We start from the raw sequence: 395 nt of genomic DNA on the forward strand, positions 1-395 counted from the left end.
CAAGGGGGGGGGGGGAAACATCATCTTTCGTAAACAGAACTTCCACGGCTCTCAAACCATCTTGAAATCTAATCCAACCATTAAATCACGGTTGTTGTTGATAACTATGGAGTCAGCCTCTGGCATTGTACCTGATGGGTGTTGGCTGGTTGCCAGTGAACGGAGTTTGCGAATAGCCACCCTCAGGATCTGTGGCATCAGGGTAGCTGTTGTAGCCTCCCATGTTGGTTGGATCAGCCTCATAATTTGGGGCAAAGCCTGGTCGCCCCTTGCTTATACCTATGAAGGCTAGTAAGCTGCTGCAAGCTGTGGTGGAAAAAGTTTTTTTTTGGAGAATGAGAACTATATAGAGTTAAATTATTATTCATCAGTGCTCTAGTCATTGTTCTTAACCA

This window comes from Penaeus monodon, chromosome 34 (assembly GCF_015228065.2).
Source record: "Penaeus monodon isolate SGIC_2016 chromosome 34, NSTDA_Pmon_1, whole genome shotgun sequence".
NCBI classification, from domain to species: Eukaryota; Metazoa; Arthropoda; class Malacostraca; order Decapoda; family Penaeidae; genus Penaeus; species Penaeus monodon.